This window comes from Eriocheir sinensis, chromosome 20 (assembly GCF_024679095.1).
Source record: "Eriocheir sinensis breed Jianghai 21 chromosome 20, ASM2467909v1, whole genome shotgun sequence".
Lineage (NCBI taxonomy): Eukaryota > Metazoa > Arthropoda > Malacostraca > Decapoda > Varunidae > Eriocheir > Eriocheir sinensis.
This window is the reverse complement of record NC_066528.1, coordinates 14,384,515-14,407,248: the sequence shown is the minus strand read 5'-3', so window position 1 is coordinate 14,407,248 and position 22,734 is coordinate 14,384,515. Positions and strand designations below refer to the sequence as shown.

Sequence of the window (22,734 nt, the reverse complement as noted above, 5' to 3'; positions counted from 1 at the left end):
GATTGAGGGAAGTGGAAGAAAAAACGAAAAAAAGGAACAAATGGAAAGAAAAGAATGAAAAAAAGAAGAAAGAGGAAGTGGGAGACGAGACTGACAATGAGGAAAAAGGGAAGAGGAAAGACAGGAAGGAAGGAGGAAAAGAAGTCATGGAAGGAAACTGAGAAAAATAGAAGAAAAAAAGAGAAAGAAATTAGAAAGAAGATGAAGCAAAACAAGTTGATGAAGAGAGGAAGAAGAGAAAAAGGGAGATAGGTAATTAAGAAGAGAGGAATAAGGAGGCAAAGGAAGAAGGAGAAAGATAATTAGGTAAAGTGGAGGAGCAGAAAGAGGAATGTAAAAAAAATAACGAGAAAAAAAGGAATATATGGAAAGGAAAAAAAATGAAAAAAAATAGAATGTGACAAAAGAATAAAAAAATGATGATGATAATGATGAGGGAGAAGAAGAAAAGGAGGAGGAAAAGGAGGATGATAAGAGATGACGAGGACTGAAAAAGAGGAAGACGAGGGAAATAAAAAATAAGAAGGGAGGAAAAAATGAAGATAGGAAATATTGTTGACGTTAAGATTAAAGAAGAAGACGAAGAAAAAGAAGAAGAGGAAAAAGAACAAGAAGAACAAGAAGAACAAGAATTAGAACAAGAATTAGAACGAGAATAATAATAATAAGAAAAGAAGAAGAAGAAGAAGAAGAAGAAGAAATAGAAGAAGAAAATGAAGAACAAGAACAAGAACAGGAAGAAGAACAAGAAGAAGAAGAATACGAAGAAGAAGAGGAGGAGGAGGAGGAGGAAGATTACAAGGTCTTCTGAAGGTATTAAAATTGAATCAAGGAAGAAACGAACTTAGAAATAACACTTAAAAGAAATAAAAATGGAAGTTAGCGGAAATAGAAAGAAAGAAGGAAATAGGAGAGAATGAAGAAAACGGAGCTGAACAATAAAAAGACGAAGAAAAGTTTAAGAAGGGAGATAAAAGAGAGGGAGATAAGGAAGAAATGGAGGGAAGGGAACACGATTAGGCCGAGATGATAAGGAAGGTGGGAGATAAAGAAAGGATGAAACCGAACACTGGAAAAATAAAAAAGACGAAAAAAAGGAAGAGAAAAAAGGAGAAAAAAAGAGAATTAAAGTGAAAATGAGCGAAATCAACAGGAAAGTGAACATGTATAAAAAAGACGAAAGAAAGAAAGGAAGAGAAAGAAAAAAGGAGAAAAAGATTAAAAAGTGAAAATGACCAAAATCAACAGGAAAGTGAACATGTATTATTGAACGTATACGAAAATGCTAATGAAGGTGAGAGGGAAAGAAAGGACGAAAAAAAACTAGAAAAAACTAAAAAAAGACGAAAGAAGGAAAGGAAGAGAAAGAAAAAAGGAGAAAAAAGATTAAAAAGTGAAAATGACCAAAATCAACAGGAAAGTGAACATGTATTATTTAATCTATACTAAAATGATGATGAAGGTGAGTTGGAAAGAAAGGAAGAAAAAGGAACACTAGAAAAATAAGAAAAAGACAAAAGAAAGAAAGGAAGAGATAAAAGGAGAAAAAAGAAAAGTGAAAATGAGCGAAATTAACAGGAAAGTGAACATGTATTATTTGATCTATAATAAAATGATAATGAAGTTGAGTTTGAAAGAAAGGAATAACAAGGAGGAGATGGTGTTTGGAGGGGTGGGAGGAAGAGGAAGAGGAGAAGGAGGAAGAGGAGGAGGAGGAGGAGGAGGAGGAGGAGGAGGAGGAGGAGGAGGAGGAGGAGGAAGAGGAAGAGGAGGAGGAGGAGAGGAGGAAAGAAGGATTGTGATAAGGAGCAAAGAAGGAAAGGGAAGGAAAAAGTTGAGACAAATAGTAAAGGCGAAATGGGTAAAAAAAGTTAGTGAGGAAAGAAAAGAAGTGGAAAAAAATAGAAGAAAGAGGAAATAAACGTGAAAATGAAGGAAATCAATAGAAAGGTGAACGTACATCATGAAATCTATGCTTCAGGAACACGAATAAGGAAAATGAAAATGATAATGAAGGTGAATTGGAAAGAAAGGAATATAAAGAAAACAAAAAAAAACAAAAAAAGAGGAAATTAACGTGAAAATAAAGAAAATCAATAGAAAGGTGAACGTATATCATGGAATCTATGCTACAGGAACACGAATAAGGAAAATGAAAATGAAAATGAAGGTGAGTTGGAAAGAAAGGAATATAAAGAAAACAAACAAAAAAAAAAAAACTAAAAAAAGAGGAAATTAACTTGAAAATGAAGGAAATCAATAGAAAAGTGAACGTACATCATGGAATCTATACTACAGGAACACGAATAAGGAAAATGAAAATGAAAATGAAGGTGAGTTGGAAAGAAAGGAATATAAAGAAAACAAACAAAAAAAAACTAAAAAAAGAGGAAATTAACGTGAAAATAAAGAAAATCAATAGAAATGTGAACGTATATCATGGAATCTATACTACAGGAACACGAATAAGGAAAATGAAAATGAAGGTGAGTTGGAAAGAAAGGAATTAAAAGCAAACGAAAAAAAGAAGAAAAAAAAGAGGAAATAAACGTGAAAATGAAGGAAATCAATAGAAAGGTGAACGTATATCATGGAATCTATACTACAGGAACACGAATAAGGAAAATGAAAGTGATTGTGAACGTCAGGTATGAGAAAAAAAGAAAAATGAAGGTGATTGTGAACGTCAGATATGAGAAAAAAAAGAAAGAAAAAAGAAAGAAAAGAGGCGAACAGTTACGAAAAATAGAGTAAATAAACGTGAGAAATGAACGAAATCAATAGAAAAGTGAACGAACATTATGGAATTTATACTAGACCAATACGGATAAAAAAATAAAGTAGAGTTTACCGCAAAAAAAAAAAGAAAATGGATGAGAATAATAAGGGGATTCGATTGTTTTTTTTTTTACTTGGTTGACTTAAGATAATGGCGTTAGAGAGAGAGAGAGAGAGAGAGAGAGAGAGAGAGAGAGAGAGAGAGAGAGAGAGAGAGACATACACACATACATACATACATACAGACAGACAGACAGACAGACACAGACATTCTTATATATTCAGACAAACAGACAGACAGACACACAAACAGACAAACAGACAGACTAACAGATATATAGACAGACAGACAGACACACAAACAGACAAACAGACAGACCAACAGATATATAGACAGACAGACAGAGTGGTGATTTATCCATGAAACGGAAAAACAAAAACAAAATCAAATTCACACACACACACACACACACACACACACACACACACACACACACACACACACACACACACACACACACACACACACACACACACACACACACACACACACACACACACACACACACACACACACACTAACACACACGTACCCACACCCCCTCCCCCCACGACCCCCTACCCCTTCCCTCTCTCCCCCCCCTATGACCCCCATAACCACAAACAGCCCTCGCGTACATCAGTCTTGCAGGGCTTAAGAAAAAACAATCTCTTGGTCATTATGCTAAAAGTACTTTGCATCTTCTTTACATGACAAGGAGGAGGAGATTGTCTTTGGGGGGTGGGGGAAGGAGGAGGAGGAGGAGGAGTGGAGGAAAGAAGAGATTGTGATAAGGAGGAAAGAAGAAAAAGGAAGGAAAAAGGTGAGGTACGAAGCAAAGGAGAAAGGATGAAAGGAGAGAGGATGAAGGAAGGAGTGAAAGAAGTAAAGGAAAAGGAAGGAAAAAATAAAGAAAGGAGCTGGTGAGGAGAGAAAAGAGGAAAGAAAATAAAGAAATGAAGAAGAGGTTGAAAGAAAAATTAAGAGAAGTAAAAGAGGAAAAGGAGAAATGGGAAAGAAAGAAGCTGATAAAAAAAGAAAAAGAGGAGGAAAGAAAAAAATATGAAAAAAGGTTGAAGGAATGAATCAGAGATTTAAAGAAGGAAGAGGAAGGAAAAAAATTTAGAAGGCAAAGAAGAAATGGGAAAAAAGGAGATGATGAGGAAAGGAAAGAGGAGGAAAGAAAAAAGATGGAAAGAAAAAGAGATTGCAAGAAGGAATGAGAGAATTAAAGAAGGAAAAGGAAGGAAAAAGATTAAGAAGGTAGAGAAGAAATGGGAAAGAAAAGAGATGATAAGGAAAGGAAAGAAGAGGAAAAAAAGATGGAATGAAAGAGAGGTTGAAGGAAGGAATGAGAGAAAGAAAGAAAGAAAAAGTGAAAGAAGAGAATAAGAGGGGAAAGGAAAAAGAACCTGATAAAGAAAAAAAAGAGGAAGAAATAAAAAGATATGAAAGAGAGGTTGAAGGAAGGAATGAGAGAAAGAAAGAAAGATAAAAGGAAAGAAAAGAATAAGAGGGGAAAGTAGAAAGAACCTGATAAAGAAAAAGAAGAGGAGGAAAGAAAAAGAAGGCATGGCAGAGAATGAAGGAAAGAATAAGAGAAATAAAGAAAGAAAAGGAAGGAAAATGATAAAAAGGCAGAAGAGAAATGTGAAAGGTAGGAGATAACGAGGAAAAAAGAGAAAGATTGAAAGTATGAAAGAGATGATGAAGAAGAAAAGAAGAAAAAGGAAGGAAAAGGAAAAACAGTGCAAAGGATAAATGGAAAAGAAAGGAGATGATAAGAAAAGAGAAAGAAAAGAAGTGAAGGTGTAAAAGAGGATAAAGAAAAGAATAAGGAAAGTAAAGAAGGGAAAGCAAAGGAGGAAAATGAAAAGAGGGGAAAGGAGAAATTGGAAAGAAAGGAGATGGAGGAGGAAAGGAAAAAGAGAAAGTATGAAAGAGATGCAGAAGGGAGAGAGAGATGAAGAGAGAATGTTTTCCCTCCATAAAAAAAAGAGAAAGGATAAAAAAGTGCAAGAAAAAATTGAATTGGAAATGAAGAGAGAGAGAGAGAGAGAGAGAGAGAGAGAGAGAGAGAGAGAGAGAGAGAGAGAGAGAGAGAGAGAGAGAGAGAGAGAGAGAGAGGACAGGTGACGCGGAGGCCGAGAAACGAAAAAAAAAAGAAAAACGAAGAAGAGGAGGAGGAGGAGGAGGAGGAGGAAGAGAGTGAGAAGGAATAGAAAAAAGAAGAAGTAAAGGAGAAAGGGAAGAAGGAGAAAGAAAAAAAAAGAAGAGGCGCTAGAGGAGGAGGAAAAAGAAGAAGAAGCAGACGAAGACGAAGAAGAAGAAGAAGAAGAAGAAGAAGAAGAAGAAGAAGAAGAAGAAGAAATTAGAGGAAAAAAGAAGATGAGAAGAAGGAAAAAGGAGAAAGAAGAAGGAAGAGGGAAGAAGAGAGGAGAAAGCAGAGGAGAAAACAGGAAAAAGAAGAAGAAGAAGAAGAAGAAGAAGAAGAAGAAATTAGAGAAAAAAAAACATGAGAAGAAGGAGAAACGAGGAAGAAGAAAGAAGAGAGAAGAGAGGAGAAAGCAGAGGAGAAAACAGGAAGAGGAAGAAGAAGAAGAAGAAGAAGAAATTAGAGGAAAAAAGAACATGAGAAGAAGGAAAAAGGAGGAAGAAGAAGTAAGAGAGAAGAAGAGAGGAGAAAGCAGAGGAGAAAACAGGAAGAGGAAGAAGAAAAAGAAGGAGAAGAAAAATAAAAATAAAAATAAAAATAAAAAGAAAAAGAAGAAGAAGAAAAAGAAGAAGAAGAAGAAAACTAGAAGAAGAAGTAACCATGAAAAAAAATAAGCGAAATATGAAGGAAGAACAAAAGAAAAATAAGCCGACGAAAACAACAACAGCAACAACAACAACAACAACAACAAGACGGGGAGGTTACGAATGATTAAAGAAAAAAAATAAACAAAGACAAGAAAAAAAAACCCAGGAAATAAAAGGGAAGAAGAAGGACGAATACGCTGAAAAAGAGGAGGAGGAGGAAGAAGAAGAAGAGGAGGAGGAGGAGGAGGAGGAAGAAGAAGAGGAGAAGAGATTAGTGATGTGCAGATTTTCTTATGGATGAGTGTGTCCGCTTAAGGCAAGGAAGATGAGGAGAAGGAGGAGGAGGAAGAAGAAGAAGATGAAGAGGAAAAGGAAGAGGAGGAGGAGGAGAAGGAGAAGGAGAGGGAACAAAGGAAGCTGGAAAGTAAATATTAAACAAAGGAGAGCGACACAAAAGAGTAAGTAGAGGAAAATAAAAGACTGGACAAAAGAAACTGAGATAAAAATGAAGACAAAAGAAATAGAAAGAGTAAAAGAAAGGAAACAAAAAAACCTGGAAATAAAGAAAAGAAACTAAAAGAGAAATAAAATAAACTCGTATAAAACAATAAACAAAAGAAACTTGAATTAATAAAACCAAAGAAACAATTAATAAAAGAAACTGGAAAAGCAAACAAAAGAAAACGAGTGTGAAAAAGACTAAAGGGAAACTAATGTAAAAAAGACTAAAAGAAAACGAGTGTGAAAAAGAGTAAAGGAAAACTAATGTAAAAAAGACTAAAAGAAAACGAGTGTGAAAAAGAATAGAAGGGAAACTAATGTAAAAAAGACTAAAAGAAAACGAGTGTGAAAAAGAGTAAAGGGAAACTTGTGTAAAAAAGACTAAAAGTAAACGAGTGTGAAAAAGAGTAAAGGGAAACTTGTGTAAAAAAGAGTAAAGGGAAACTTGTGTAAAAAAGTAAACGAAGGAAACTGGAGATGAAACAGGAAGGAAAGGTGGGAGAGAGGAACTTGGATATAATTGACGGAAAGGAAAGACGACGAGGAAGAAGAAGAAGAAGAAGAAGAAGAAGAAGAAGAAGAATTAGAATAAGAAAAGGAGACGATGATGAAGACGAGGAGGAAGAAGACGATGAAGAAGAAGAAGAAGAAGAAGAAGAAGAAGAAGAAGAAGAAGAAGAAGAAGAAGAAGAAGAAGATAAAGAAGAAAATGAAGAAAAAAGAAGAAAATGAAGAAGAAACTACATAGGAAGACAAATAAGAAATAAAAATCCCTGAAAATATGAAGTAAAAAAAAGTAGCAAGCAAAATACCACAACGAGCATCAACGTAAAAAAAATAAGTGAAAAAGCAAAACAAAAAAAAAAACAAGGAAAGGAAGAATTAAACAAAACAAAAAGAAATAAACAACAACGACAACAACAACAACAACAACAAAACGCACGAAAAAAGTTAAGGGAAGTTACCTGGACGAAAAAGAGAGAGAGAAAAAATGATAGAACAGCCTCGAGAAAACTAATTAAACCTGTCGCTGAATTCTTCCCAACTGACTGGACTCAGATAGACAGACAGACAGACAGACAGACAGATAGATAGATAGATAGACAGACAGACAGATAGATAGATAGAAAGATAGATAGATAGAAAGATAGAAAGATAGAAAGATAGATAGAAATAAGTAGAGAAAGAAAGATAGAGAGATACAGAAAGAGATGGAGACGCAGGTAGATAGGTATATATAGAGAGACATAGACTGATAAAGAGTGGAAGAGAAAAGAGACTGATAGATACATAGACAGAGAGAGGTATAGATAGATAGAAAGAAAGAAAGAAAGCAAGGTAGATGTAGATAGGTTAATAGATAGAGATGTAGATAGATAGATAAAGAGTGGAAGTTGTAGAAATAGATAGATAAATAGAGATATAGATAAGCAGAGAGAGAGAGAGAGAGAGAGAGAGAGAGAGAGAGAGAGAGAGAGAGAGAGAGAGAGAGAGAGAGAGAGAGAGAGAGAGAGAGAGAGAGAGAGAGAGAGAGAGAGAGAGAGAGAGAGAGAGAGAGAGAGAGAGAGATAGATAGAGAGCGAGAGAAAAAAAAAGTTGTTGACAGGAAAAGGAAATATGGAGGAAGAGAGAACGAGAGAGAGAGAGAGAGAGAGAGAGAGAGAGAGAGAGAGAGAGAGAGAGAGAGAGAGAGAGAGAGAGAGAGAGAGAGAGAGAGAGAGAGAGAGAGAGAGAGAGAGAGAGAGAGAGAGAGAGAGATCGAGATAGACAGGAAGAGAGAACGATAGAGAAACAGAGGAAACTACAGAGATTGAGAGAAAGAAAAAAAAAAGTCGAGAGGAAAGGGATACAGGCAAGAAGAGAGAGAGAGAGAGAGAGAGAGAGAGAGAGAGAGAGAGAGAGAGAGAGAGAGAGAGAGAGAGAGAGAGAGAGAGAGAGAGAGAGAGAGAGGAAAACATAGATAGATAGATAGAAAGAGCAAGATCAAGATAGACAGGAAAAGAGAACGAGAGAGAAAGAAACAGAGGAAACTACAGGGATAGATTGAGATTGACAGCGAAATAAGAGATAAAAAAATACAAGAGAAAGAGAGAAAGAGAGAGGAAAACATAGATAGATAGATAGATAGATAGCAAGATCGAGAGGAAGGAGCAAGGGAAAAAAAAACAAAAGCCGATCTGGGAATCCACGTGCAAACCCGCCCATCACATCAGCCAGCTGCCAGGTCCTCCTCGCCAGACGCCGCGTGGCCGCCGGACGGGAAGGTAGTGTCGCACCTCCCTCCGCATCTCCCTCCCCACAGCGCCGCGCCCTAGACCACAGCGACCCCGAAGTGACTCTGTGGGTGCTGTGTCGACCTCGAACTCTATCTGTGCGTGTCTGAGAGCTGCCATGCGTGACCTTTGACCTGTGGCTCTGGAATAAGTCACTCAAGAAGTCTGTATATCGGTCTGTGTTTTAACTATATTATCATCCCCGCTGCTGTGTCTGTGTGATCCGTCTGTGTACGTTTTCTGTGTGTGTGTACCCGTAGTGGCTAGTTCATGTGCTGCTGCTCCCGTGTCTGTTAAACTTTGTAAATCGTGTACGTGGATTTAAACTCTCACACACATTCACGCACACCCCCACCCACACACACACACACACACGTACATCTGTCTGTCGTGTTGTGTGTACGTTGTGGTGTTCGTCTGTGTGTGTTTGTGCGTGTGTGTATGTGTGTGTGTTTGTGACGTCTTTGAAGAAGTTTTAACTGTAAGTAGAAATTCGTGTTTGCTGTCTGTTTGTCTGTCTCTCTCTCTTTCTTTCTTTTCCTTTCTCTCTTTCTTTCCTTGTTTCCTTTTTTTCCTTTTCTTTATCTTTCTTTTTTTCCTTTTTCCTTTCTTTTCTTGTTTTCTTTTTTCCTTTTCTTTCCTTCTTTTTTATTCTTTCTTTCTTTCTTTCGTTCTTTCTTTCTCTCCTCTCCTCTCCTCTCCTCTCCTCTCCCTCTCCCTCTCTCTCTCTCTCCAATGCATGTTCAATTAAGTGATCTATTCGGCTTCATAATTATATATACTGGCATGACAACGACGATGATTATTATGAATGATATTATTATGAGGTGATGCATAACAGATCTGACCGTACAATAGACTCATTATTCACGGTTTCATTTCAATAACTTTCAAATATTAATGGAGTATTTTTGATGGCGGTCGGGTAGGTTTTATTTTATTTTTTCATGTTATTTTTTCTATTTTTTTTTTAATTTTCCATTTGATTTTTTTTTCTCGTGCCTTTTTTTTTTGTTTCATTTTCCATTTAATTTTTTTTTCTCGTATGTTTTTCTATATGTTTTTCATCGGGTAATTTTTAATTTTTTTTATTTTTACGTTTTTTTCTATATATTTTTTCCTCTTCCATTTGATTTTTTTTTCTCGTAATTTTTTTTCTGTATTTCATTTTCCATTTGATTTTCTTTTCGTGTTTTTCTATATATTTTTCATCACCCATTTGTTTTTTGTTTTTGTTTTTCCTTTCGTTCTGTGCTTTCTCGTCTTTCTTTCTTTCTTTGTCTAATTTCACTAACTTACAAACATTAATAGAGTTTTGATGGTGGTAAGACTATTTTTTTTTTCTTTTTTTTCTATATATTTCATCACCCATTTGATTTTCTTCGCTTCGTTCATGTTTTTTCGTCTATCTTTCTTTCTTGTCTAATTTCACTAACCTTCAAACATTAATAGAGTTTTTTTGTGGAGGTCAGACATATTTTTTTTCTTTTTTTCCTTTCTTGTATTTCATCACCCATTTGTTTTTTTTGGTTTCGTCTAGTGTTTCCTCTCTTTCTTTCTTTATTGTCTAATTTCACTAACTTACAAACATTAATGGAGTTTTTTTGTGGTGGTCAGACTTTTTTTTTCTATTTTTTTCAATATATTTCATCACCCATTTGACTCTTCGTTTCGTCTAATGCTTCCTCTCTTTCTTATCTTTCTTCTTGTCTCATTTCACCAACTTACAAACATCAATGGAGTTTTTGATGGTGGTCAGAAATATTTTTTTTTCATTTTTTTCTATATATTTTATCACCTATTTGATATTTTTTTCCTTTCGTTTTGTGCTTTCTCGTCTGTCTTTCTTTCTTGTCTCGTTTCACTAACTTACAAATATTATTGGAGTTTTTGATGGTGGTCAGAAATGTTTTTTTTGCGTTTTTTTCTATATTTTTCATCTCATTTGAATTTTTTTTTATATCTTTTCGTTCAGTGCTTTTATACGTTTACTCATAATTGGATGTTTGAGGCTGCCATGAATAAGGATAAGGGAAAAAAAGTATTATGAAAAAGTAGGAAGAGAAAATAATGGGGCTGAAAAGGAAGAAAAAACATCCTGAAAAACTGAAAAAAATCATAATATCAGACTGTCATGTGAAAAGAGTAAAACAATAAGAAAAGTAGGAGGAGAGAAAATAATTGGAGGGGTAAGGTAAAGGAAAACGGAACCTGAGAATGAGGAGGAAAGAAAGAAAACCAAATTATCAGACAAGTTTAAGGTCATAATTTTCTCTTTTTGTGTCCTTGTGTATCGAATCATTCACTAATTAAGATAAATAAAAATGAGGGAAGTAAAGAGGGGAAGAAAAATATAAACTGAAAATAAGAAGAGAAGGAAAGTAACAAAAATACCATACGAGTTTAAAGATCATTAGTTCCTTTTTTGCGTTCTTGTGTATCGAATCATTCACTTATTAAGATAAATAAAAATATGGGAAGAAAAGAGGGGAAGAAAAATATAAACTGAAAATAAGAAGAGAAGGAAAGTAACAAAAATACCATACGAGTTTATAGATCATTAGTTCCTTTTTTGCGTTCTTGTGTATCGAATCATTCACTTGTTAAGAGAAAAAAAAATACGGGAAGTTAAAAGACGAAGAAAAATATAAACTGAAAATAAGAAGAGAAGGAAAGTAACAAAAATACCAGACGAGTTTAAAGATCATTAGTTCCTTTTTTTGTATCTATGTATCGAATCATTCACTTATTAAGAGAAAATAATGAGGGAAATAAAGAGGGTAAGAAAAATATAAATGAAAATAAGAAGAGAAGGAAAGAAATCAAAATATCAGACGAGTTTAAAGATCATTAGTCCCTTTTTTGTGTCTATGTATCGAATCATTCACTTGTTCATCTTCTTCCTGTTCGTTATCCCCCATTTCTTATTATCTCCTTCCTTTCCTCCCACTCACACACAATCTATAGCTCCTCTTTCCTCTTACTTTATCTTGTTCTGGTGGTTCGGTTCGTTCACTCACTGCTTCGCTCGTTGATTCAGTGCTTCGTTCATTCATTCATTATCTCGTTCGGTGGTTCGCTTATTAAATCGTTCGCTGGGATCATCATATATCGTCATTTGCATTGATCGTCGGCCTTCTGTCTGTGTGTGTGTGTGTGTGTGTGTGTGTGTGTCTGTGTCTGTGTGTGAGAGAGAGAGAGAGAGAGAGAGAGAGAGAGAGAGAGAGAGAGAGAGAGAGAGAGAGAGAGAGAGAGAGAGAGAGAGAGAGAGAGAGAGAGGATCTTTAAAACCAACGGCTGTCTCGTACGTTTCTTTCAATATATTTTTCTTCGGTTATTGCTTAAAATTTCTGACTTGTTTTTATAGAAGTGGTAATAGTAGTAGTAGTAGTAGTAGTAGTAGTAGTAGTAGTAGTAGTAGTCGTAGCAGTAGTAGTAGTAGTAGTAGGGAAAATAAACATGGGTGGAGGTATCTTTTATGTAGTAGTAGTAGTAGTAGTAGTAGGAGGAGGAGGAGGAAGAGGAAGAGGAAGAGGAGGAAGAGGAAGAGGAAGAGGAGGAGGAGGAGTGTTTCTCTTGTTTCTTGAGAGCCGAAAATAAGTTACAAGATTAAGGTTCTATACACGATAAGGGGTGAGTGTGTGTGTGTGTGTGTGTGTGTGTGTGTGTGTGTGTGTGTGTGAGAACTAATGAAAGGGCGAGAGAACAAAAGATGGAGGAGAGAGAGAGAGAGAGAGAGAGAGAGAGAGAGAGAGAGAGAGAGAGAGAGAGAGAGAGAGAGAGAGAGAGAGAGAGAGAGAGAGAGAGAGAGAGAGAGAGAGAGAGAGAGAGAGAGGAACCTGAGTCTCCCTTGCTTAAACATCTCATTAATGAATACTCTTTTTTTTTTTGCCTTGCTCGCTACTTCCTCCCTCTTTCATCTACTCTTATTTATGTCATGCTTTCCTTCCCTTCTGTACCCTTCTTTATTACATTTCTTCTTTTCTTCTGTTACCTTCATTCTTTCCTTTCTTTTTTCCTTCTCATAATCTCTCCCTCTTTCATCTCTTCTTATTTATATTATGCTTTCTTTCCCTCTCTCTATTCCCTTCTTTATTTCATTTCTTCGTTTTTCTTCTCCTACCTTCATTCTCCTTTCTTTTTTCCTTCATAATCTCTCCCTCTTTCATCTCTTCTTATTTATATTATGCTTTCTTTCTCTCTCTCTCTATTCCCTTTTTTATTTCATTTCTCCGTTTTTCTTCTCCTACCTTCATTCTCCTTTCTTTTTCCTTCTCATAATCTCTCCCTCTTTCATCTATTCTCATTTACATCATGCTTTTCTTTCCTTTCTGTTTCCTTCTTTATTTCATTTCTCCGTTTTTCTTCTCCTACCTTCATTCTCCTTTCTTTTTTTCCTTCTCATAATCTCTCCCTCTTCCATCTCTTCTCATTCATTCATTACTTTCTCTCTTTTCTCCTTCCCTAATGATTATAACCTCTAACTTCTCTTTCCTATTTCTTTATCAACTTGTTTTCCATTTCCCATTTACTCATTTACTTCATGTCTTTTCTTTCTATCTCCTTTCTCTTCTTTTTGTTTCTTTCCTTACTTTTTCTCTCTTTTCTCCTTCCTTAATATAATCTCAAGCTTCTCTTTCCTACTTTTTTATTTACTCGTTTTCCACTTCTCATTTACTCATTTACATTATTTCTTCTCTTCTCTCACCTTTCCCTTCCTCTCTATCTCTATTTCTTGTTATCTCCCTCCTTTCTTTCTCCTCAATTTATCTCACTTCTCTTTGCTTCTAATTTATTTTCCTTCCCATTTACTCTCATTTACTTCATGTTGTTTCTTTTCTCTCTCTTTTCCCTTCATCTGTACTTCCTCTTGTTCATTTTCCTCCTCTACTTTCCTCCCTCCTTCTTCCCTTTTTTTCCTCCCTAACATAATTTATCATCCAGTCTCCCCTCCCTCAATCTCTCACAATCTTTCCCATTTACTACTTTTTTTTTCATTTTTTGTAGTGTTCCCCCTTTCTCTCTCTCTCTCTCTCTCTCTCTCTCTCATATAGGGTATCTTCAGAACTTCCGTACAGGTCTAAGAATTTCGAGAGAGAGAGAGAGAGAGAGAGAGAGAGAGAGAGAGAGAGAGAGAGAGAGAGAGAGAGAGAGAGAGAGAGAGAGAGAGAGAGAGAGAGTTGTGAGGTCGGAAATGAAAAAGAAGGGAAATGAAACAGACAGAAACGCACACAAAATAAAAAAAAGAAGTGGATAAAAGAGGAGAGAGATAAGATAAGATAAAAGATCCAGGTTAATTAAATGCCACAAAACCTCTCCTTCCCTCTCTCCATAAAGCAGTGAGCCAAGCAAGATAGCGCCACTGTAAAAAAAACACCTGCCCGCGTCATAACGGAGTGGGGCCGAAAACCAGGTCCCGCCAAGAGAGCCTACCGACGCAATAGGCTAAACGTAAACGAAATACCTAATCAGACTACCATTATATATATTTCACCCAGATTTTGATTAGTGGTTTAAGAACGTAACAGAAAGGAAAACTTCAACCTTGTATCATGGCTTGCAAAATGAGAGGATGAAGATGTCTGATTCTTACTGGTGAAGGGAAATAGGAGAGAGGAAAGACATAGAAAATAACGAAGGAGAGGGAAGGGAGGAGATAAGAGAGATGAAAATGGAACTGGTTAGGAAAGAAATGGAAAGGAAATAGGACAGAGGAAAGACAGAAAAAAAGAACGAAGGACAGAGAAGAAGGGGATAAGAGAGATAAAAATGGAACAGAAGAAAGACATAGAAATAACGAAGGAAAGGGAAGATAGGAAGATAAGAGAGATGAGAATGGAACTTGTTAGGAAAGAACTGGAGGAGGAAACACGACAGAGGAAAGACAGATAAAAAGAACGAAGGGAAGAGAAGGGGATAAGAGAGATAAAAATGGAACAGAGGAAAGACATAGAAGAAAACGAAGGAAAGGGAAGAAAGGGCGATAAGAGAGATGAGAATAGAACTTGTTAGGGAAGAACTGAAGAGGAAATAGGACAGAGGAAAGACAGAAATAAAAAAAACGAAGGACAGAGAAGAAGGGAATAAGATAGATGAAAATGGAACAGCGGAAAAACAGATACCCCCCCCCCCCCCGAAGGAAAGAGAAGAAGGGGATAAGAGAGATAAGAATGGAATTGACTAGGGAAGAAGTGGAGGAAGAAAGGAGAAAGGCATGGAGGGGAATAAATGGATGGGATTGGAAGGGAGAGGGAAGAGGAAAGAGGAAGATTGAAGTAAGGGGAAGAAGTGGAATGGAAGGAATGAAGAGCTGGAGGAGATGGAGGAGAATAAAAGGAAAAGGAAGGAGGAGAGGGAGAGAGGGAGAGGGAGAGAAGAAAGCACATGTTTAGATTGCATGTCCTTCCTTTTATCAAATTATACTATAGAGTGAAGAAGCTAAGGTCTTGTTTGAACTGTAACCTTACTTTTCCACGACGACGACGAAAAAAAAATATCCCCCCCAAAATATAACAGTACAAAAGGAAGATAATTTAGAGGATAGAGAAGAAGAAATGAAAAAGAAAAAAAAATACTGCCAACCTAACCCACACACAAGTAGAGAATGGAGCCAAAAAAATTACACAAAAAAACATGAAATTAAAAAAGCAAGCTGAATTTAGACAGTTAGATGATGTTTTCGTTTTGCAAGACATGATAGCAGAGGTGAGAGATGTGTTAAGCTCTCTTTTAATACATATTCATAAGAGCTCATTTGAATTACCGCTATGAATGTTTAGGTTGCTCTCGTAATGCCAGTATTTAAATATGGACGGGAAATATAAATGTAGGAAGCAAAAAAGTAGTTTAAGTATTGTAAGTAATTATAAGTATCGCCGGGAACAGTCCACGCAGTAGCGATACCTATAATTACTTACAATATTTCAACTACTTTTTGGTTCCTACATTTCTGTTTTCCGTCCTTATTTAAATACTGGCATTACACTCTCTCTAATGGCTTTCCAGGGTGACAAGATTAGATAAAGCTTTTCCTATAATGCCTTCGTTTTACAAGACCTGAAATCAGAGAAAGCCAGCCATGTGTCAACCTCCCTTAATATATCCATTTTCCCAAGCGCTCATTTCAATTACTGTTTACGCTTATGTTCCTCTCCCTCACGGCTTTCCAGAGCGATTAATATTAACGTTATACAAGACATGAAATCAGAGAAAGCCAGCCATCGTCAACCTCCCTTTCTATCCATTTTCACAAGACCATTTCAATTACTGTTTATGTTTATGTTAACCTTTCTCTCACGGCTTTCCAGGGTGACAAGATTAAATAAAGCTTTCCCTATAATGTCTTCGTTTTACAAGACCTGAAATCAGAGAAAGCCAGCCATGTGTCAACCTCCTTTGATATATCCATTTTCACAAGACCATTTCAATTACTGTTTACGCTTATGTTCCTCTCCCTCACGGCTTTCCAGATCGATTAATATTAACGTTTTACAAGACATGAAATCAGAGAAAGCCAGCCATGTGTCAACCTCCCTTTCTATCCATTTTCACAAGCGGTCATTTCAATTACTGTTTTCGCTTATGTTCCTCTCCCTCACGAATTTCCAGATCGATTAATATTAACGTTTTACAAGACATGAAATCAGAGAAAGCCAGCCATGTGTCAACCTCCTTTGATTTATCCATTTTCACAAGACCATTTCAATTACTGTTTATGATTATGTTAACCTTTCCCTCGCGGCCTTCTTGGTTAGTAAAGGAGAGAGAGCGAGTGTAGTTTGGCTGGCACGGGTGGAGGAGGAGGCAGCGGATCTGACCTTTAAACTCCGCGCAGAAAGTTCCCCCGCTACATGTCAGTCTGCGAATTACGTTAGGGAGAGAGGGAGAGGGAGAGGGAGAGGAGGTAAGGAAGGGAAATAGGAGAGAGGTAACGCAGATAAAGTAACTAAGCAAAGGGGAAGAGAGAGAGAGAGAGAGAGAGAGAGAGAGAGAGAGAGAGAGAGAGAGAGAGAGAGAGAGAGAGAGAGAGAGAGAGAGAGAGAGAGAGATTTACATAGATTTACATAGAAAATCAGACCACACAGACCCCATGGTCCAGACTTGGTGGTCTGTCCTTAAACCTAAGTGAATTTACATTAATCAGAAGACTCCAAAACGTTGCATTTCTACTCTAGTTGATATTAAGTTGAAGGAAGTGACGGTCGAGCTTATTTTTGAAGGAGTCAATCGTGTTACACTGGACCACTGATGATGGGAGCTTATTCCATTCTCGCACTACAACGTTGGTGAAGAAAAATTTGGTGCAGTCTGAATTTACTTGTCTACATCTGAGTTTTACGCCATTGTTCCTCGTGCGCAAAGTGTCATCGATCATAAACAATGTTGATCTGTCTACATTCGTGAAACCATTAAGTATTTTAAAACATTCGATCAGTTTTCCTCGGAGGCGACGTTTCTCAAGAGAACATGTTAAGGGTAGAAAGCCTTTCTTCGTAGGATTTGTTGCGCAAGGAAGGGATCATTTTCGTTGCCCGACGCTGAACACCTTCTAATTTAGCAATATCCTTTGCATGGTGGGGAGACCAAAACTGTACCGCATATTCCAAGTGGGGTCTGACTAAACTGTTGTAGAGCGGGAGTATTACATCTTTATTCTTAAATAAAAGTTTCTTTTAATGAAGCCCAACATTGTGTTCGCTTTATTTGCTGCATCGATGCATTGCTGTGAGAATTTGAGGTTTGACGCGATTTTGACCCCCAAGTCCTTGACGCATTGAACGCTTTTGAGTTTAACGCCGCGCATTTCGTAATCAAACTTTTATTCCTCGTTCCAACTTGAAGGACCTGGCACTTGTCTACGTTAAAGGGCATCTCCCATCTATCCGACCAAGCTGAAATTTTGTGCAAATCCTCTTGGAGGCTTTGCCTGTCTTCGTCAGTGAGAACCGAGTTACCAATCTTGTGTCGTCTGCAAATTTACTAATGCGGTTATTGAGTCCAACATCCACGTCGTTGATGTAAATAATGAAGAGCACTGGGCCAAGAACCGAGCCCTGAGGGACGCCACTAGTGACAGGCGCCCACTCTGAGTTAAATCCGTCAATCACTACTCTTTGTTGTCTGTTGCTCAACCAATTCGCGATCCATTGGTTTACCTGACCGTCAATACCTATTTGCTTTAATTTGTAAAGTAATTTATGATGCGGGACTTTATCAAACGCTTTCTGGAAATCAAGATAGACTACGTCCAGTGATTTGGTTACGTCATAAACAGTGAAGAGGTCGTTATAAAAGGTTAATAGATTTGATAGGCAGGATCTTTTGTTTCGGAAGCCATGTTGTGAGTCCCCAATTAATGAGTGGCTTTCAAGGTAACTCACAATTTTGTCTCTAATTATGCCCTCAAGTAGCTTACCTACAACCGAAGTTAGACTAATGGGCCTGTAATTACCTGGTACTTTTTTGTCTCCTTTCTTAAAAATCGATGTCACGTTAGCCTTTTTCCAATCTGAAGGGACGATGCCTTGTCGCACGGACATATTGAATACGGTTGTGAGGAGGAGAGTATTTCGCTCTTTGTTTCTTTCAGCAGAGTTGGATATACTTTATCAGGTCCAGGACTTTTATTTGTTTAAGTGATTTGAGGGCTTTAAGGACTTCATCGGGTTTTATTTCAAAGTTAGACAATGCATGCTCGGGATTTACATTAGTACTGGTGTTGGTGGTGGTGGTGGGAGGACTGTTATTATTAAACACCGAGGAAAAGTAATTATTTAATAGGTTTGCAACGTGTTGGCTGTCAGTCACTAGTGCACCGTCGCTGTTTGTTAAAGGTCCAATTCCACTTCTGATCGCCTTTCTGTTGTGTATGTAACTGAAGAAGGATTTCGGATTATTTTTACAGTTGGCTGCAATATTTTCTTCATATCTACGCTTTGCCTGATGCACTAATCTTTTTACTCGTCGCCTTGCATCATTGTAAAGTCTAATGTTTTCGGGCGTGCTTTGGTCTTTCTTTAACCTGTAAGACAATTTTCTCTCCTTGACTGAGTGTTTAATTTCGCTATTAAACCAAGGTGGACTTTTATTAGTGTTAATTCGCTTCTCGCACAAGGGGACAAATGTGTCCTGCTGAGTGAGTAAGTGATTTTTAAAGTTTAGCCACGCGTCCTCTGCATTGCCGTCATCTGATAGTTGCATATCTATTAGTTTTCGTCGGATTTCTACGAAGTTGGCTCTTTTGAAATTGGGCACCTTAACTTTATTTTCAGTCACCGATGTTTGAGCTCTAATGTCAACGCGCACTAGTTTATGATCGCAGGAACCGAGGTGTTCTCCTACCGTGACATTACTGACTAGGTTATCTTGGGTCGCTATAACAAGGTCAAGTATGTTATTTTGTCGAGTTGGTTCAGAAACCATTTGGCTTAGATAATTTTCCTCTAGAAATTCGATCATTCTATGGGACTCACCTTCTGTACCCGACAGTGTCGCCCAGTCGATATGGGGGAGGTTAAAGTCTCCTAGTATCAGTGAGTCGCTGTTATTAAGTGACTGCCTTAAGACGCTGTACATTTCAAGATCGCCATCAAGAGAGAGAGAGAGAGAGAGAGAGAGAGAGAGAGAGAGAGAGAGAGAGAGAAGGAAGAGAGGAGGAGGAGGAGGAGGAAGATAAGAGAGATGAAAATGGAATTGGTTAGGAAAGAAATGGAGGGAGAATGGAGATAGGTGTGGGGAGGAATAAATGGATGAAGCTGGAGGGGAGAGGGGAGAGAAAAGAGGAAGATGGAGAGAAGGGGAAGAAGTGGAGTGGAAGAAAAGAAGAGCTGGAGGAGATGAAGGGAATAAGAGGAAGAGGAAAGGGAAGGGAAAAAAGAGGGAAGAGAAAGGAGGAAGAAGGAGAGAAGGGGAAGAAGTGGAGTGGAAGGAAAGAAGAGTTAGAGGAGATGGAGAAAATAAGAGGAAGAGGAAAGGGAAGGGAAAGAAGAGGGAAGAGAAAAGAGGAAAATGAAGAGAAGGGGAAGAAGAGGAGATAGAGGAGATGGAGAAAAAAGAAAAAGCGGAAAGGGAAGGGAAAGAAGAGGGAAGAGAAAAGAGGAAAATTAAGAGAAGGGGAAGAAAGAGGAGATGGAGAAAATTGGAGGAAGAGGAAAGGGAAGGGAAAGAAGAGGGAAGAGAAAAGAGGAAAATGAAGAGAAGGGGAAGAAGAGGAGATAGAGGAGATGGAGAAATAAGAAAAAGAGGAAAGGGAAGGGAAAGAAGAGGGGGAAAAGGAAAGGGAAGGGAAAGAAGAGAAGAAAAGAAGGGAAAAGGAAAGGGAAGGGAAAGAGGAAGAGAAAAGAGGAAAGAGGAAAAAGAACGATAATGAAAGGGATGTACTCTTTACACACACACACACACACACACACACACACACACACACACACACACACACACACACACACACACACTATAATGATGAAAACAAACACGATATCACCTAAAAAAAAAAGCTGGTAAGAGGATCGAAAACCACTAATTGATGAGGTGAATCTCTTATCGACTATTGGAAAAGGTAGAAGGAAAAAGAGAGATGGAGGAGGAGGAGGAGGAAGAAGAGGAGGAGAAGGAGGAGGATATATATTTTTTCTTACTTCTGATTTTTTTTGTTTGTCTTCTCTTCAATATCGTCTAAAATTAGCTTCTTTTTTTTTAATTTCATGTTTTTTTGTATATATTTTTTGGCGCCCTTCTCTACTTGTGTGTTGGTTCGGTTAGCTTTTTTTTTCTTCATTTCTTCTTCTGTATCCTCTAAATTAACTTCCTTTTTTACATTCATATTTTTGTGTGATTTAATTTTGCTCCATTCTCTCCCTGTGTGTGTGTGTGTGTGTGTGTGTGTGTGTGTGTGTGTGTGTGTGTGACTGTGTGTGTTTTCACCTGTCACGTTTTAATGAGCACCTGTCCCCTTCACGTCAACACCTGGTAATGAGATGGGCTGAACAATAGACAGGTGATTGTTGGCTGACCCGTAACTCGGCTAGTGACCCCCGCCAGGCCCCTCCCCCCCCCCCCCCCCCCACACACACACACACGGTGGGAGGAAATAACAAAGGGAGGAGGAGGAGGAAATAGAGGAACGACCGGAGGAAGAAAGGAAAGGAAACAGAAAAGGAAAAGGAAGGAGAAAGGAAGTATAGAGAATGAAAAGAGGTTGAAAGGAGATTGAGAAGAGATTGAAAGGAAAGAGGAAAGGAGAATGAAAAGAGATTGAAGAAAAGAGGAAAGGAGAATGAAAAGAGATTGAAAGAAAAGAGGAAAGGAGAATGAAAAGAGATTGAAAGAAAAGAGGAAAGGAGAATGAAAAGAGATTGAAGGGAAAGAGGAAAGGAGAATGAAAAGAGATTGAAGGGAAAGAGGAAAGGAGAATGAAGGGAAGGAAAAAAGGAGATTGAGAAGAGATAGAAGGGAAAGAGGAAAGGAGAATGAAAAGAGATTGAAAGAAAAGAGGAAAGGAGAATGAAAAGAGATTGAAAGAAAAGAGGAAAGGAGATTGAAAAGAGATTGAAGAAAAGAGAAAAGCAGACGAACAGAAATAAAAGGAAGAAGGAAAAGGAGATTGAAAAGAAACTGAAGGGAAAGGGAAAAGGAAAATAAAAAAGAGATTGAAGGAAAAGAGAAAAGCAGACGAAAAGAAATAAAAAGGAAAAACGAAAAAGAGACTGAAAACATATCGAAGGAAAAGAGAAAAGAAAACGGAGACGCACGAACCAACCGTGTCAACAGAAGGAAAAACAAAAAAAACAACTTGATATGCGGCGGGAAGAAAAAAAAAAAAAAAATTGAGGTGCATGAGAAGGCAATAAAAAAAGAAGAAAAAAAAAGTTGCAGGGAAGCGTTCACCTCGACAGACTGATCTTTACCTCGGTCTGAAAGCTTTTGATAGATACCCATCAGGCGCGGGCCTAAAACTATCGCGGCGCTAAGCGGATGAAGACCCCGGGCTGAGAAGGTTCCTCGCTTCGCTGATCTGTGTATAACAACTGCTTCGTCGTGTACATCATCCCAATAACATCCTGGGCACGTTATATGTAGGCTTTGGAAACTTGCCTAACTCCTCGAATACTGCACTGCGTAGCGTGTGTGTGTGTGTGTGTGTGTGTGTGTGTGTGTGTGTGTGTGTGTGTGTGTATTGACCTAGTTGTATTTGCCTAGTTGCAGTTTTACAGGACCTGGGCTTTACGCTCGTGTGGTCCCGTCTCCGTGTCTGCATTTATCCAACTCTTCCTTAAAGCTTTGCACACTCCTCGCCGATACTACATCCTCACTTAGTCCGTTCCAAACCTCTATATTTCTTTGCGGGAAGCTATATTTCTTTATGTCTCTCAAGTATCTTCCCTTTCTCAATTTTTTACTATGTCCTCATGTGTTCCAGGTGGTAATTCCTTCTTTTAGTAGTAATTCCTCGTGTGTGTGTGTGTGTGTGTGTGTGTGTGTGTGTAATTCACCACAACCTGATCACGATTAGAGCAAGGTTCATTACATGGGACCTTCACACACCACATATATACTCCCTTGATCCACTTTGCTCAAGGGGGAAGAGTAACCACTTCTAATCAGAGGAAATATTTCGGTCTGAGCGGGCTCGAACCTCAACCTACCAGACCGGAACATGACAGGACAGAGCTTAACCACTGAGCTATTGAACCCGTGTGTATGTGTGGGAGGTGGTGGGGGAGGGGACTAAGAAGAGCTAAAGAGACCAAGCCCCAATCTAACCAACAACTGCTTTTCCTCGAAACGAAAGGGAAATAAAGACTTCGTTAGTGGTCTTAGTGGTCTACCGGGGAATCGAAAACTCCGACGGAGGATAAAAAGAAAACAATCCCATACACAGAACACAAGCCCCGGCCCAGGCAGCGGTGTGGCCGGACAGGTGCACCGCGTTTGGAAAAGTCACACGCATTTCAGTTGTAAAATTGAGATAATTGAGCCGTCAGCTTCGGTCCTTCAGCGCCCAGGGTTTCCTCCCCAACTTTTTCCTTTCCTTTCCTTCCATTAGCAGCCTTCACTCCGCTTGCAAGGCTAATACGGGATAGACTTGCTTCCTCCCTGCCTGCCTTCCTTCCTTCCTCCTCTCTTCTTTCCCTTTTTCTTCTCCCTTTCCTCATTTTGTCTCTTCCTTTCCCTTCCTTCAGTCCGCTTGCAAGGGTAATACGAAATGGTCTTCCTCCCTTTCTTCCTTCCTTCTTTCCTTCCTCCTTCCTTCCTCCTCTCTTCTTTCCCTTTTTCTTCTCCCTTTCTTCATTTTGTCTCCTTTCCTTTCCTTTCCTTCCATTAGCAGCCTTCACTCCGCTTGCA

At 38.1% G+C, this 22,734-nt stretch overlaps 1 protein-coding gene across 25 annotated transcripts in view; it reads left to right on the top strand.

Moving 5' to 3' along the window:
* Positions 1-8,369: 8,369 nt before the first annotated feature.
* LOC127001217 (uncharacterized) overlaps positions 8,370-22,734 on the top strand; it is a 107,388-nt gene continuing 93,023 nt past the window's right edge. For 23 of the 25 annotated variants that reach the window (XR_007754917.1, XR_007754915.1, XR_007754912.1 and 20 more), the window contains exon 1: positions 8,370-8,875. The gene's annotated coding sequence lies outside the window, so the exon portion shown is untranslated. The remainder of the gene's footprint in view (positions 8,876-22,734) is intronic. The other 2 variants (XR_007754898.1, XR_007754896.1) reach the window with 2 other exon arrangements.